The 15900-nt window shown below is 39.8% G+C and overlaps 2 non-coding genes across 2 annotated transcripts; both read left to right on the top strand.

Annotated features, from left to right (window-relative positions):
- Positions 1–7008: 7008 nt before the first annotated feature.
- On the top strand, positions 7009–7111 carry LOC111901249 (small nucleolar RNA R71). Its single transcript, XR_002853456.1, has one exon. It is a non-coding gene; the product is annotated as a small nucleolar RNA R71 (small nucleolar RNA).
- Positions 7112–15367: 8256 nt separating this feature from the next.
- On the top strand, positions 15368–15474 carry LOC111901252 (small nucleolar RNA R71). The gene has a single exon (XR_002853459.2). It is a non-coding gene; the product is annotated as a small nucleolar RNA R71 (small nucleolar RNA).
- Positions 15475–15900: the final 426 nt, after the last annotated feature.

Here is a 15900-nt window from a genome sequence, read left to right as displayed (position 1 = left end):
GAAATATTCTAGTCATTAGGTGATTTGGAAGATTGAAACTTTGGTACCATCTGTAGTCGGGTTTAACCCATTTCTTGTTCGATCTGATGGGCGCCTCGGCACTTTATTTTAAACTTGTAGTCGGCTGCCGAGATGACTTTGACCTAACCGGTCTTGGCTTCACAGGAGCATCTCTTGAACTTGACTTCTGGGCCGACATTCCCTTCTTGTTGCTTGGAGTTGATTTCTTGGCCTTGGGAGTTGAACTCTTTCCCTTTGTGGCATTCCAGTCGCCATTGTCTGAACGTGACCTTGAGGGGTTTCTTTTGGAAAATCTCCCTCTTGGCGCGTTCTACCACCCTTGTGTATAGTAAGGAGCGTATGCACGATTTGGACAGTTTCGGGCAATGTGTCCAGGTGTTCCATAGTAAAAACATGTCTTTTTCTTCACTGAGAAGTTGTTTCTTCCTGCCCTTGGTGGCATACCCTTGCCTTTTTTTTGGTTGTTCCCACAAGCACACTTGCAACAGACACTCTGTTTAGCTTGAATTGGTGGTTTGTATTTACCAACAACAGGTTGATCAAAAGTAACATATTCAGAGTTCAAGGAGACATTTGTTTGTTCAATAGTGCTCTCCTTGTTCTCATCCTCTACTACTTTACCTACACAAGAAGTAGAAGCATTAGTAGCTTTCATCTCAACACCCTTAGCTGGCCCTGATTGTTCAGTCTTAATTGAAGCTGGTGCAGGGGGTTGGCCATACTGAGCATGTGTCTCTTCCTCGTTGGTCTCAAGGGATGGGTTATAGTTGTCATTGAACGGAGGTGGTACACTATGATACCTTAACTCCTTAGTTTGATTATCTTTTAATTTTAATTTTTTTCCTATCATGGAGACAACTACCTCACTTGACACATCAAATTTCTTAAAGTTGAATTCATCATCTTTATATTTGGCTTTTAATGCATCAAGTTTGGTAGTCACAGTGACAAGGTCTTTCTTAACATATTTATAATTCATGCATTTGTTACTATATTCTTCTTGAAGTTTTTGGAAGTCCTCGATTTTGGCCTCTAGTTGTTCTTTTAATGGTTTATGGCCTTTCCTAAGTTGGTACCCCTCCCATTTAAGGTCCTCGTTTTCTCCTTTTAGTAAATCTATTTGTTCATGAAGAAACTTAATCGTAGTTTCACAAGATGGAATACATGAAACTTCATTGACTGGGAGGGATGCAAAACTCATTTTTATCAAAAATGCCCTTTGACTAACAATCTCAAAAGGAAACCTTAAAAATCAAATATAAAAGGTCAAACTTAAAAGTCAAACCAAAAAGCTAAATTTGAAATTTTAAAAGTTAAACGAGAAAGTCAAAGTTTAAAGTCAAAGGTCAAACTTTAAAGTCAAAGTCAATATTTTAGGCCAAAAGTCAAAAATAAAAGTCAAAAATTAAAAACTAAAATTTTGGGTTGAAAATGAAATTTAAAAATAAAAAGAAATTGATTTTTGGGCTGTAAGTGTCAAAATTGCAAAATTGGGTTCGAAATATATCCCTTTCGAAATAAATTCGGAAGGATTGGAACAAGGCACTTGCTAGTCCAACTGGTAAGGTGTTTGAATGATGAAGCAAGGGACCAAGGTTCGATCCCTGGCAACCCCAAAATCGTTTCCTCCTTTTTTTAAGTGGACGCTGCTTCACACCAATGCTGGCCATAAACGCCCTAGCCGTAAATGGGTTTACGGCCGTAAACCCTTCAAAGGCCGAGAACCCTTCAAGGGTCGTAAACCCTTCAACAGTTACGAAAAAAACAACGTTTTTTTTCACCCTTTTTGCTCCAAAACTCGATCAAAAACTCGTTTTTATCAAAAATGCAAAGAACAAACCCCCCTTATTTTGCCAATATCTATCCAAAAACATATAAATCCTTCAAAAATAAGATCAAATACGCTCTAGATCTGACAAAAATAATTGATACAATCCAAGCTCTGATACCACTTGTAAGTCCCAAGTCTGCTTGTGTATCAATCAGATCCGTTTGATGGTACGGAATCCCAATCAAACGGATGATGCCAGATCAAAATAGAAGAGAAGAAGAGGAAGAAGAATAAGATGAATCTTCTATGATTTTATTAGAATGAAGTTCCTTACACAAGATTCACAAACTTATGCTCCTTTCTCTCTCTCTTGGCCATAAACTCTCTTATGTTCATCAATCACTCCTCACCCACCTAACACACACACACACACATATATATATATATATATATATATATATATATATATACCTGGGGAACATAGGTCGTAAAGAGGTTCACGGCCGTAAACACCGATTGCGTCGTAAACACTTTTCGGTCCTAGACGGAAAATTGCAATTGCCTAGAAAAACAAAGTATAAACCATAATTTAGACCCAACATATAATTGCGGAAAGACTAGGCAATTTAGCAGGGATTGTACTGCCCCTACCCCCACCATTCAGACATCAGGCATGCTATGTTTTCATTAGAATCGGCGAGGCCAGAAAAAAAGGCGGTATCAGGAGAGCTAGTGGTGGCGCCAGCTCCAGCGACCCTGCGGATCACAGATGGCCACCAGGGCAAGTCAGATGTTCCAGTGGTGAGGAGACGAGCCTTCAAGCTGACCACCGAGGAGGCGCATGTTGCACCAGATGTGGTGACGGGTATGTTTCTTCTCCCTAATTTTTCTTTAATGTCAATTTTGTTACTTATATTCCATGTATTTTGTTTTAGGATCGTTCCATGTGAACGGTATTCCTGTGATGGTATTATTTGACTCATAGGCTACCCAATCATTTGTGTATCTTACACTCAACAAGAGGTTTGACGAGTCTACAAGTATGTTGGATTGTCCTTTGGATGTCTAGATTGTGCACAATCGATTCATTCGGGCATCAAAGGTTTATAGAGATTGTGTCTTAAAGATGTATGACAAGCGTTATCTGATGGATTTGGTTCCCATTCCTTTGCATGGGAACAAGGTTATCCTAGGAATGGATTGGTTGAGCCCTAAAGTGGTGATGATCGACTGTGAGTAGTAGTTGGTTTGGGTCAGGACCCCAAGCAGGGAAGAGCTGGAGATTCAGGGTGAGACATCACAGCGTGGACCGGTAATGTGTTCTATAGTGAGAGCCAGACATTACGATCATCAGGGATGTGCAGGTTTTTCGCCTATATTATGGATACCCACGAGAAGGGTAAGGCAGTCGTGGATGATATGCCATTTGTGTGGGAGTATCTAGACGTTTTCTCTGAGGATTTGCCTGGGACACCACCGGAGAGCCAAATTTAGTTCAGGATTGACCTAGTTCTTGGTGCGGCTCCGATAGCCAAGGCACCATATCGGTTGGCTCCTCTTGATATGTAGGAGTTGTCTACATAGCTGCAGGAGCTGTTAGACAAGGGATTTATCAGGCCCAACAGTTCGCCATGGGGAGCCCCGACCCTGTTTGTGAAGAAGAAGGACGGGTCATATCGGATGTGTATAGATTACTAGGAGATGAATAAGGTAATGGTGAATAACCGTTACCCCCTCTCGAGGATTGATGACTTATTTGACCAGCTTTAGGGTGCATCTTGGTTCTCCAAGATTGATCTATGATCATGTTTTCACCAAGTCAGGGATGACGATGTGCAGTAGATACCCTTTTTGAATTGCTATCGTCACTATGAGTTCGTGGTGATGCCGTTTGGGCTCACCGATGCTTCTGTCATGTTCATGGATCTCATGAACCGCATGTACAGACCGATGTTGGATCAGTATGTGATAGTTTTTATCGAGGACATCTTGGTGTATTTTAAGACTCAAGATCAGCACGAGGATCACCTAAGGGAGGTACATGAGATACCGAGGTGGGATAGACATTTCACAAAGTTCTCCAAGTGTGAGTTTTGGTTGCACGAGGTGCAGTTTCTTGGGAACCTCGTCATCCAGAACGGTATACTTGTTGATCCGACCTAGGTAGAGGCGATGATGAGATGGGAGGTTCCGAGGTCTTCATCCGAGATTTGAAGTTTTCTTGGTTTGGCGGGGTATTATCGGAGATTCATCCAGTATTTCTCCAAGATTGTTGTTCCACTGACCCGACTGACCAAGAAGTCGGTGACTTTCTGTTGGGGGCTTGAGCACCAGGCGGCTTTTGAGACTTTGAGGCAGATGTTGTGTGAGGCACCGATACTGACTCTGCCAGAGAGGGTTAAGGATTTTGTATTGCATTGTGACGTATCTATCTTGGGTTTAGGTGCAGTACTGATGTAGAGGGGGGGGGGGCGTCATTGCTTACGCCTTGAGTGTAACGCCTGTGTTTCCGGGCTTGCCACTTTTAGCAATGTAATAGTCTAGGTTAACCTTTGTAAGCCGTTTTGAAATAATAAGATTTTATTATTTAAGTATTGTGTGTTTTGTGCTTAATTGCTTAATTATGTGGTTTGATTAATTAAGAATAAAAATAAGCGTCAAAATTTAAGTGTAAAATGAACTTAATAACTTTGATTAATGTTGTAGTAGTTGAAACGAGGTTTCCGAATATATATAGAACGCCCAAATCTGACTTCGTATGAGGAGGTTATGATTTATCGAAGTTTCGGCTTAGCGGTATGCAGCCTGTTTTACTCGATTTGAGATCAAAGGGTTTTTAGCCGAAGCAATCCAAATGAGAATCAAAGATCTCATTGTTGGTATCAAAGCGATAAAAAGTTAGGCGAGAACGGACGTCAAACGAAGAAGTTATGAATTTATAACGAAGTTTTTCTGTCGCGGCCTATTAAAAATAAATAATAAAAATAAACTCAAAATTAGCCGACGAAGTCTAAACGAAAGTTGTAGAGCGTAGTCTCACCTTTCCGTGGATATAAAGAACGTCGAAAATGGAGTTCGTATGAAGAATATATGAATTTCTGAAGTTTATTAAATAATTTGTATTTATTTTTAATTGGAAATTCCGGCATTATCCGAAGGTGAGTCAGCAGTCTGATCTGAGGTACGCCCCGCGTAAGCGAGTACGCCCCTCGTACTCCGGAGAGTGTCGAAACTTCGGATGACGCATGCCATGACGACTTCGGAGCCCTGTACGCCCCACGTACTCTGAGGCTCCAGCCTCCTATAAATAGGATCCAAAGGCAGCCGAGTCTTTTGCTCACTTTCTCTCTTCTCTCTCCCGTTTTGCATCGTTTTGCGTGCCAGAAATATCCCGAAGCCCCGGTATCATACTCTAGCCCCGAGGAAAGTCCCGAGATCCCGAAGATCCCGAGAAGTGCGGTTCCCGAGCCGAAGCTCTGCCCGCGAGAAGTTTGATTTTTGAAGAAATCTTCCAGATCTGCTGAGGATTACTACTTCTGCAAGTCGTAGTGCTGTCCGATCGTCTTCTGATCAAGTGAGTGTGTAGTTACTTTCTTCTAAACGCATAATTATGAAGTATTTTATACGGAATACGTATTATGTGTCTAATTTTGTGTTTATATGTGTGAATGTGTATTCACTTTCTTCTAACTCATAGATATGATTTATTCTCTATGAGATATGTGTTGTGTGTGTGTGCGCCTCATCTGTTATGTGAAATATGTGTTGATTAAAGCATGCTATACAGGTTTTTAAACTATGTATACAAATGTATATTTTTATCTACTAATATGTTGGGTAGAACATGGGTAGGTACTTGGTGGTAATAAACAGATGAGAGGCCTCGTTGTTGGTTGATCTAGTCATCTAGCGGAGTTTAGATGATGACCACATACTTTTCTAGATAGTCTTGTGGAAACATTAGCAGGTTCGCCACCTGTAGGTGTTAATGAACTTGGGTGTTCATTCGCTGCACTCCATCCCCCTCATGGTTGCCTTATTTGACTTATATTGCTGAGGTACCCCCGAAGCATGTGTTGTTGCCCCGATTAAATATTCTTAGACTAGGTCCCTTATGTTAGTTGTTTTAGGGACATTAAAGTGAGAATAACGGGAATGGGTAATTGGGTTATTGTTGGTTGGTGAAAATTAAATATGATATTTATTGTGGGTTGAAAACCCTATATGCTCACTAGGCTCCCAAGCCTGACCCACTCAGTTTTAAATTGTATTACAGGAAGTGGCGGAAGGGCATGAGATGGATGAACCATCAAGTTGTTTTGTTTACAAGTCTGCATATGTTTATATTTGTTAAAAGACTTGTAATGTATTCGTTTATGCTTATTGGTCTGTATCGGAACATGACACCCCGAGTTTTGATTATAATGAAAATACATTTCTTTTATGAAATGCTTCGGTAAACATTGTTTTATCATGTTTTGTTTTTGGGAACAAATTCCGCAACTCTTTCAAATCAAAAGGATTTACTCTGAAAATATTTAAAAGCATAAATGAAAATCGGTCTTTTCTGGCCGAGATTTTGGGGATGTCACATTGAGGTAGCTGAAGCCTCACGAGGCGAACTACCCAACGCACAACCTGGAGTTGAGGGTGGTTGTTTTTGCCCTCAAGATTTGACAACATTACTTCTATGGGGTCCGTTTTACCATTTACACGGATCACAAGAGCTTGAGGTACATGATGGACCCGCCAAATCTAAACATGAGGCAGAGATGTTGGTTAGATGTGGTGAATGATTACGATTGTTAGATCCTCTACCAACTTGGGAAGACCAATGTGGTGGCTGATGCACTTAGCCTCAAGGCATTCATGGGATTTATTGTGGTGCAAAGTTATTCATGTTTGACTTTGTAATGTGTTGACTTTTGTAAAACCCACTTACATGTGGTGCATTAGCCTTTTGACTAATGAGTTAGTGAGAGTGAGAGAGAGACATGTAAACACCTCTATATAAGGTAGGTTTAGTCCACTTGTAGAGGTGTGCTTGAGAGGTGTAAAAGTGAGTGTGTAAGTGTGTGTTATTTATGTAGATGTAGATCTATGTCCCTTTTTGTAACACCATACATAATCAATACATCTCTTTAACACCGAAATCACCATGTTCATTGTACAATCTTTAATTCTGCATGCCAAACCATGTTCTTTATGTCACTACAAGATCATGTGAGGACAACTCCTAAGAAACATTTTGTATCTCACCCATGCTTCATATAAGGATTCTTCGACTTGTTAAAAATTAGCAATCTTATTCTTTAGCTTTGAGATCTTTGAAGACTAGCTGAATTTCTCAATGAATGCATCACGCAGATTGGCCCAAGTAGTAATAGATCTAGGTACGAGTGATTTTAATCAAACTTTGGCTTTGTCAGTAAATGTGACCGAAAGCATCCTAAGTGGCATTGAGTCTCGTGGTGCATTTGGAACATTAAAGTAGTTTTCATAACTTCTTTCCTTGATGTGTTTGAATCGTATTCGTATTCTTTCCCAGAAAAGGTATGTCCTTGAGCATTTATAGAATGTTCCCTTTGAGCTCAAAGCTTCTTTCAGCTAGAATCTATAGTGGTACAAGCCCAAGTCCGTTAACCTTACATATCCGCTCCTTGTAATCTCCTATAATCATTCTCGTGATGTTAGCCATCTCCTCAACCTCTATTTTTATGTCATCGTCTGTATCGATATTGTTTCCCACCTCGTAACCAATCCCCTTCTTGTCAGGTGTCCTGTCAAAACTTTCAAAACCTTTATCCGATTGAAAACTGCTAGTTGACTCATTGACCTTCTTGTCTTTCTTCTTATGAAAACCTGATTCTGGATCTTGAAGTGGTGGGACTATTGGAGTTTTAGATCCTATGATCATAAGTCACTTAAACAAAACAAAATAAAATGCGTAAAATGAACAAAAATAAGTAAACTAAAGTTTGACCAAGACATAATCGCGACGTGGTCAAGATGACCACAACATAGTTGTTGCTTAGATAGAAAAATAAATGCAGAAAAATAACTTTCTGTGGTTTTTACCCCACAAAAACGATCGAATAACTGAACGAAATTAAACTAAAAATCAAGTAAGTCGTTCCCCACCAACGACACTGATGTGTGTAAACTCACTTAGTTTTAAACCTACTTTTAATTATCAAATAACACACAAAAGGCAGTGAACCTATCAATTGTGGTATAGCTAAATAAGCAGGGTATCGAACACAGGGAACGGCAAATTAAACTAAAAACTAATTTAATCTAAGTTAATTAAGAAGTAGGGGTTTTTCTCTAGTTTTACAAGACTAGAAACTTACTAACTATTACTAATTTAAGACTAGAAAATAACGATTTAACTAGATTCAATAATTGGAAAGGAACTTCTGTTTAGTTCAACTTGGTTAACTCTATGGTTGATTTCAAAGTAATGGTGCAATGGATTAATTCTTTCGTTGGTTACCGATTCAAGTGATTAGATTCATATTCACTACCCTAATCCTTAGCAATTAAACTAACTTAAACAGTGGCCAATTGTCTAATTTAATTGTATTCACTAGATTAATTATTCGGGTTAAGTTAGACTTGCAATAGTTAACTAATTTATTCTTTTAATTAGCTTCTTGTTTGATGGTCATCTTACAAGCTTGCACATGAATTTACTCAATTTTCTTATTAATTCTAGTTTCATGTTCATTAATCCTAGACATATAGCATAGTGATCACATAGCATATGAGGTCAATAATCAATAGATGTTCATGCTAATCAATTATCTTCCTATTAACAGAAAATTAATTATTATTCACACACAAGGTTCTTTAGCAAGCTAAAATAACAAAAATTCACCAACTTGGAATTAATCCTACCAATCAATCAAACCATATTGTCAACTTTGTATCCCCAAACAGAAGTCTAAAGGTTTTAGCTCATAATTAAAGGAAATAACAGCAAACAAACAAAGTCAAGTTGCTTAATCATAATGATAAAACAAAAGAATAAGTAGAATGATGAAATTTTGCCTTAATTACTCTCCGGAATTGAATTCTAGCTTCCTTCGTCGTCTTCTAGGGTTTTTCTGGCTTCTCAATCGTAGCAAAGTACTTCTGAATCGTCCCAAAACTCCTTTCAATCGATCTGTGGAATTATCTTTAAATATACGAATCGACTCGTCGAGTCAAGTGGTGACTCGTCGAGTCCCTCTCACATTCCCCGTATTGCGATAACTCTCTGGGATACCGAGTCATTATCTTCTCGATTCTTCGATTGGACTCGCCGAGTAGTCGATCTGACTCGCCGAGTAGGTGCCATTTTTAGTGTTTTTCTTCTTTATTCCATTCTCGATCTTCTAACCGTTTCTCCCGCTTCCTTTCGCTTCCGAGCTTCATCTTTGGACTGAAAAACATAATTTAACACTTTTAAGTACCTTTTGTCCACAATATGCAATAATTTAGCTAATAAATGAATAAAAATGTATACTTAATATGAACTAATTATGCACATATCAAAATACCCCACACTTGTCTTTTGCTTGCCCCCAAGCAAAACTGAATTTTAAACATATTAGAATCGTATATAACAACTCCAATCTAACCCAGCCATTATGCCAAGACCGCAACGCATGCATTTATGTCTAAAACTTTTCCTAAAAACCTCCCATACTCCAAATACTCACAATCCTCATAAACACTTGCCCACTCACCCCGAACTATGCTCATTTTATGCAACCCTCCGAATCCATCCGCGTAAAACCTCTTACCCTCAAGGTGTTTTTAATTGAGCAACCCAAGCATACATAATCTAGAATTACAACTTTTTGATACCACTATGGAGCTCTTTTGAATTCATCTCTTCTTTGATATTTGCTTTGATCTCTTTGAATTCACCACCTTTATTGTTTGATTTTCGGGTATCTTCAACTTTTTGGATTTCTTGGAATTTTGATCTTTTGATCTTCAATTTAATTGCTCCAAAATTCTTACAATTTCTCTTGTAATTCTCTCTCTTTTTTTTTAACATGTACCTCACTTTTTTCACTCAAAATCCTACATGCTTAAGCAGGGGCGCTCAATCTCAACCTTTATTGGCTAACGATAACAATCTTCCTGGATACATTTCAGGTTTAGGCTGCTAAACATGTTGCATCCCTCGGGCTGAGCAAGGTTGTGTTTTTGTCCCATGATTTCACTGAAATAAGGAAGCCACAAATGCACTAGAACGTATATAGGCTCAACTAAACATTTGGGTTTTCATGCAATTATCAACACAACTCTAACATGGAGTCCTAATTACTTTTACCAAAATTTTCTAAATAAGTCCTAAGTAATACTTTTGATATGCAAAATTTTTTAAAAAATAGCCTAAATTAAGACTCTAAATTTCTATTATGTAACCAACCCCCTACCCCACACTTATTTGATGCAATGCCCTTATTGCATATTATGCATAATAAAAATATAAAAAGAAACTAAAGAAGGAATTGGAACAAACTCCCCTGGGATAGCAGTGGATAAGTTGATCACTTTCATTTTAGCTCCAACTTCAATTAACTTTAGACATGGTAACATTTCATCCATGCCTTGGGCGTCAAATCTCGTGTGGGTCGCTCTATATACGCGGAAATAGTGTAAGATCTTCAGGAATTAATATGGAAAGAATAAATAGTTAAGTGGTACTCTAATCAACATTAAATCAGCATCCCCTTCGACATGAAACCAAACGACTCGTCGAGTTACTTCGGGAAATCTTCGGATTTTTGAGAATTAAGGGCGACTCGTCGAGTCAGTTTAGTGCACTCGACGAGTTGGTCACTGAATGAAAATTATAGAATTCTGCATCTGATCCAGCTTCCAATAAACTCTCTATACTTTCTATTCACTTCTAGACTCCCTTGCCAACATCTCTAAGGACCGGACTCAATACTTTTAACTCTAACACTCCTTTTTCTTGACTCTCTTTCTCACTTTGATTCTATAACTCTAAACACTTTTGAAGCTAGCACTCCTAATTCAATTCTGAAAAATTGTCAAAGCATCAAACATCAATTAAACATCAAAAACAAGTTTTAAAAAAACATCAAACAAACCAAATAAAACAAGCAAACACAAAATTAAAAATTGTTCAATAAAAATGCATAAAACATCAATCCTCCTCCTCATCATCATCAAGCCCTACTCCACTTCCTCCAGCCCCACTTCTTCTTGCACTTATCACTTCTTCCCATGTTGGAATGTATGGAAAGTTACCACCATCAATGTGTGGAATGTTAAAGTGGTCAAAAAGTCGGATATGAGATTGGTTGCTAAAATTCAAGCCCCGTGCCATTTGATCCTGGAGTCGCCTCATCTCCATATTGTACCAATCCATTGGTACTTCGTCATTCTCAACCGGAATCACCGGCGGCTCCTCCTCAATATCCCGCTCTCTCCTCGAACGAACCCTCCTCCCCAGTGCTTCGGGACCAACAACCGGATCATCATTCGGGATGACATAATGGCCACCATAAATATTTGGATTGAACGGAGGTGTAGGGATCAACGTCATGAAGTTCCATGCACCGCGGTTCATCAACCCGAATGAATTGGCCAACCGGGTGACAAACATCCCACCATTAATTTGGGAAGTTTTGCGATCCTTGACCGCACCCTCCGAGAGATATGAAGCTAGACACCAAGGAATGTTGCAAAAAACGCCGGGTGTAATGATGCTCCATAAATAAAAAACGTCAAGGTTGGAAACCTTGTCATCATCCTTTCGTTGATTGATGGTGGATGAAATGAGGCGGTGTATGAGGCGGTGTGTTGGGGATCGAATGCTCCCTTCCTGAGCCGACTTTGGAATATAGACTTTGTTACAAATAGTATTCCACCAGCCCGTACTCGTAACTCCCTCGGGAAACACCATATGGGTTTGTGCCAAAAAGGCCCGAAAGATGGATGTTGAGACCAAGGGCTGATCATAAACCCCTAATCGACAGGCAAGATCCACCATAGAGCATTGACGAAACTCTCCCCCAAGACAAAAAAACTGAAGCTGGACGGGTGATAAGCATCCACTCCCCCGGTGAAAGGTACCGTGGAGAAAAACTCCAAACAAAGCTCCAAATAAACCGGTTCTTGAATACGGAAGACCCGACTCCACCCGTCACACACCATTGTTTCGCCTTCATGGTGAAACTCCTTCAAGAGATAAGGAGCTAACTCCTCCTCATAACGAACATTCTGCAGCCAATCCCAATCTATCCGGTTGGGCACGTAGACCTCTTTCTTCTTGATATCAGCCAGCTTCTTTTTCCATTTCCGCAATGTCGAAGCGGACTTGATTTGTGGAAAGTTTAGCCATGGAAAATCCCCTTGGTTTCCACTGGAACTTTGCCCCCTTCTGAACATGATTTCTGCAAAACAAAAACCCAAAACCCAGAAAACACAAAATATAATTAAAAAAATCTCGCATATGCTTCCCGAATCGACTCGTCGAGTCCAGGAACGACTCGGCAAGTCGCACGAACTGCACGAGTCAGTCGGCGGGTCGATGAAAATTAGGCCATGAAACCTGGAAATTTCGTCAAGGGTTTTGTCTAGGCACTTACTATTAAGGTATTAAGGCCAGAATACACAGTCAAAACAACAATATTCATGAAAAATCAAAACCCTAGAAATTTACTACTTTTCAAAAACGGGTTTTTTCATGCAATTGCTACCATAGATGGCCTTATAATCATGTTCTTAACAGAAAACAAGAAGAAATTTGTTACCTTTTGAGATTGAACTTGAGAAATTTGAAGAAAACTTGAATGCTTGAGAGGAAATTTAGAATGAGGCGCCCGTCGAGTGTGTATGTGAAAAACTGAATCTTAGGGTTAAAACCCTAGTTACCAGTTGTAAAAGTAATTTCGAAATTATTTTTTTCTGTAAATAATACCGACTCGTCGAGTCAGGATCAGACTCGGCGAGTCTGGTCGCGAAGTCAAACTTTTTCTGAAATCCATATGGACTCGTCGAGTCATGGTCAGACTTAGCGAGTCTCTTGCAAAAAATTCAAAATTTTCAAAATTTTGTTATTTATTTAAAATCATTTCACCCCACACTTAACATATGCACACTCTCAAGCAGACATGTCTGATGATTTGGAAGATTAAAATTCTAAAAACGAAGTAAAAATTAAAAAGAACTAAAAAGTAAAAGAAAACAAACTCTATATAACGGGTTGCCTCCTGCCAAGCGCTTCTTTTTAAGGAGTCATTAGCTAGACACCTTCCCATCTACGTTTCGTCATCTCCGAGCATCGGGAACGCACACCTAACCTTTTGTGATTTGTACTTGGTCTTGTAAGCGTGAATCTTCTTCTTATAAGCCCTTTTCAATTCATCTCTTTTCCTTTTCACAGCCTCATCCTCAGCTGCTTGGGCTTCCCTTTTCCTCTTTTTCTTCTTTACCCCATTCTTCTTCACCTTCTCTTGCACCTCCTTCTCTTTAAATTTAATTACTTCACATTTCATGATGGTTCGTGCTTTAGGTTTAGTAGCGAATGGTTGATTAGATTCTACCCTCCTTTCCTTTGTCTCTTCATCCTTTCTAGTGCTCAACCCATCTCCAAGCGGAATTGTATCAAGACATGCCACATCGGTGTATTGAACTTTCCTTCCCTTTCCTCTATCTGCTGTTTGTTCTTCTAAGGAATCATGAATACTATCTAAATTCAAGGTATGTGAAGAACTAGTAACAAACAGATTTAAGTCGGCCAAGTCTTCGTCAAATTCGACTGGACTCGTCGAGTCCATTAAAGTGACTCGGCGAGTCTGATCGGGTTTCATCACTTCTTGGGTGTTTTCTGAATTGGCTCCTTCCAGTAACTTTTCTAACTCCTCCAAGTCCTTGTTAACATCAACCTCTTCTTCAGAGTGTATCAAAAACTTGCTTGGATCATCTTTTAGCAAAAGTTCAAGCTCTCTTTGTAATATCTCATCATCCAATTGGATAATTGAGATTTCTTCATTCTTTTCCTCTTCTTGCTTGGCTTCTGGAATAGCTTTAAACATTATAGATTCATCACCCACCCTTAATGTCAATGTAGACTCACATATATCAATTAAAGCACACGCGGTGTTCAAGAATGATCTCCCCAAAATAATTGGAATTTCGAGGTCTTCTTTCATATCAACTACCACGAAGTCTACTGGGAAAATAAACTCGTCGACTTTTATTAGGAGATCCTCACAAACGGCTTGTGGATGAATTATCTTCTTGTCCGCCAAGTGGATCTTCATATTTACCGGCCTTGGTTCTGGTAAATTCAACTTCTTAAAGAATGACAAAGGCATCAAATTGATGCTTGCCCCCGAATCAGCTAATGCTCGGGTGAAAACTTCATTACCAAATTGGCACGGAATCACCATATTTCCCGGATCACCCTTCTCTTCCGGTAGCTCATTCATCAATATTTCCACGATTTCAGCCAAATCCTTCCTAGCAGCAAAAAGGCCCTTAAGCAAGTTGAAGTACTTAGGTGTTTGTAGCATTGTTTCCGCAAATGGCATATTGACTTGTAAGGCTTTAACATGCGTCATGAAGGTTCTGTATGCTTCTACTTTTTCTGCAGGCATGGCTTTGATTGGGTATGGCAGAGGAGGACTATAAGGCTTCAAAGAGCTGACAGTTTTCTCATTTACGCATGGACTCGTCGAGTCCATTGGAGTGACTCGGCGAGTCGGATCGGGTTTTTCTGGGTCCGATTCTTCTACCTTTTCTGCCTTCTTCTTGGAGATTCTCAGTGCTTCTGTAACTGTTTCTTCACTGCTTGAGGTTATCACACTTACATTCTCCATTCTTGGATTGGGTTCAGTGTTACTCGGAAGTTGACCCGGTCTTCTATCATTCACTTGATGCGCAAGCTGCCCCAACTGTTTCTCGATGTTGAGAATTGATGCTTGCTGATTCCTAAGCATGTTTCTGGTCTCGTGTATGGCAGCATCGTGATCATTGTGTCTTTTTTCGGACGCGGCTATGAATCAAGTGAATAACTCTTCTAAATCGGCTTTCTTTTATACTGGTTCTTCCTTTAGGTATAGTCCCCTCTCCTTCTGCTTGTATTTCTCCTCCTTTGCCTTCTTATACTCCTCGTATGGTAGCCAATCCTTCTTAGGTTTTCGCCAATTTTCATCATACCGATCACCACTTGAATAAAAGACTTCAGCTTTCTTATTTACATTCTCATCCAAATCACAATCCTTTGTGAGATGGGGCCCTCCACAATTTTCGCATCCTACCCTAATAGCATGGATTGCTTGATCCATTTTTGTCATTCTTCGATCTAGACTATCAAGCTTTGCTATCACCGCCGCCATGCTATCATTTGCCGCGTTTACTACCCCTCGACTCACTTCGTTTCTCGGATTGTGGTATTCTCTAGAATGCTTAGAGAATTCTTCAATTAATTCTTTAATTACCGGGGGCGCCTTTTTTGTGAGCGGGCCTTGAGAATCAAGTAATTGCCTTGTGGTGACATTGACTCCATCATAGAAAATGGAGACCTCTTGTTGGCTATTAAGGTCATGGTGTGGGCAATTTCTAAGTAGGCTCTTGTACCTTTCCCAAGCTTCATAAAGAGATTCTCCGGGTTGTTGTTCGAAGTTGGCAATGGCTTTCTTTAGCTTGGCTATCTTGGAGGGCGGGCAGAAATGGTCTATGAACTCTTCTTTCATCTTGGCCCATGTGGCGACCGATCCGGGAGGAAGTGACTTTAACCAATCTTTTGCAGCTCCTTTAAATGTGACAGGAAGCATGCGAAGAAGCTGGGTCTCGCGTGGAACATTCGGGACGTTGAAGTAATCGGCCACATCATTCACTTCGTCTAAGTGCTTGTAAGCATCTTCGTGATCCTTCCCGTAAAAAGGAATCTCCTTGAATTGGGCGAGAATATGGCATTTTAGTTCGAAACTGGTTGTCGCGGGAATTGCGGGTTGTACAAGTCCCGGCCCGGTGTCATCACGCATCCTTTTCTTCCATTCCCCCATGGGGACTTCATCAATGTTAGCCATTGTGATAGCTAACTCTTCTTCGGAATCGGTTTCGTGCTCGGA

Source organism: Lactuca sativa, chromosome 6, assembly GCF_002870075.4.
Source record: "Lactuca sativa cultivar Salinas chromosome 6, Lsat_Salinas_v11, whole genome shotgun sequence".
NCBI classification, from domain to species: domain Eukaryota; kingdom Viridiplantae; phylum Streptophyta; class Magnoliopsida; order Asterales; family Asteraceae; genus Lactuca; species Lactuca sativa.
The sequence above is the reverse complement of the archived record's forward strand: the minus strand, read 5'-3'. Positions and strand labels throughout refer to the sequence as shown.